Consider the following 1707-nt stretch of genomic DNA (forward strand, 5'->3'; position numbering starts at 1 on the left):
TTTTCCACCATGTCAGAAAAAATTGAGAGCATGCACCTCTGAAAGGTTGCAGGTGCATTGCACAGGCCAAATGGCATCCTTCTGTATGCAAATACTCCAGATGGACATGTGAATGCCGTTTTCTCTTGATCATGGGGATCTACTGCAATTTGATTATAACCTGAATATCCATCCAGGAAGCAGTAGTATTCATGACCTGCCAGTCGTTCTAGCATCTGGTCTATGAATGGTAAAGGAAAATGATCCTTTCTGGTAGCAGTATTGAGCCTTCTATAATCAATACACATACGCCGCCCAGTAACTGTTCTTGTAGGAACCAGTTCATTTTTTTCATTATGAACCACTGTCATGCCACCTTTCTTAGGGACGACTTGGACAGGGCTTACCCAGGGGCTATCAGAAATAGGATAAATAATCCCAGCCTCTAGTAACTTAGTGACCTCTTTCTGCACCACCTCCTTCATGGCTGGGTTCAGCCGCTTCTATGGTTGAACTACTGGCTTAGCATTATCCTCTAATAGGATCTTGTGCATGTATCTGGCTGGGCTAATGCCCTTAAGATCATTGTGCATGCATCTGGCTGGGCTAATGCCCTTAAGTTCACTGATGGACCACCCAAGAGCTGTCTTGTCTGTCCTAAGCACTTGAATTAGTGCTTCTTCTTCCTGTGGCTCTAAGGTAGAGCTTATGATTACAGGGAAGGTATCACCTTCTCCCAGAAATGCATATTTCAGGGATGGTGGTAATGGTTTGAGCTCGGGTTTAGGAGGTTTCTCCTCTTCCTGAGGGATTTTCAGAGGTTCTACTATTCTCTCTAATTCCTCCAGATCAGGCTGAATATCTTTAAAGATGTCCTCTAGCTCTGATTCGAGATTCTCAGCCATATTGACCTCTCTTACCAGAGAGTCAATAATATCAACACTCATGTAGTCATTTGGGGTGTCTGGATGTTGCATGGCTTTGACAACATTCAACTTGAACTCCTCCTCATTGACTCTCAAGGTTACTTCCCCTTTTTGGACGTCAATGAGGGTTTGGCCAGTTGCTAGGAAAGGTCTTCCTAGAATGAGAGTTGCACTCTTGTGCACCTCCATTTCCAGCACCACAAAGTCAGTAGGAAAGGCAAATGGCCCAACCTTGACAATCATGTCTTCAATCACGCCTGATGGGTATTTAATGGAGCCATCAGCAAGTTGAAGACATATCCTGGTTGGTTTGATTTCTTCAGTTAAACCAAGCTTTCTGATAGTAGATGCTGGTATTAGGTTGATACTTGCCCCAAGATCACATAAAGCTTGCTTGGTGCAATTACCCTCTAATGTGCATGGTATCATAAAGCTCCCGGGATCCTTAAGCTTTCAGGTAAGCTTTTCAGAATGACTGCACTGCATTCTTCAGTGAGGTAGACTTTTTCAGTTTCCCTCAAATCCTTCTTATGACATAAGATCTCTTTCATGAACTTAGCATAAGAGGGTATTTGCTCAAGTGCTTCTGCAAACGGAATCTTTATTTCAAAAGTCCTGAGATAGTCTGCAAAGCGAGCAAATTGCTTATCTTGTTTTGCTTGGCCGAGTTTTTGAGGATAAGGCATTTTGGCTTTATATTCCTCAACCTTGGTTGCTGCAGGTTTATTACCTACAGAAGTGGGTTGGGAAGCCTTTTTAAAAAAGTTGTTATCAGCACTTGTATGTGACTGATCCCCCACTG

This window comes from Arachis duranensis, chromosome 5 (assembly GCF_000817695.3).
Source record: "Arachis duranensis cultivar V14167 chromosome 5, aradu.V14167.gnm2.J7QH, whole genome shotgun sequence".
Classification (NCBI taxonomy): domain Eukaryota; kingdom Viridiplantae; phylum Streptophyta; class Magnoliopsida; order Fabales; family Fabaceae; genus Arachis; species Arachis duranensis.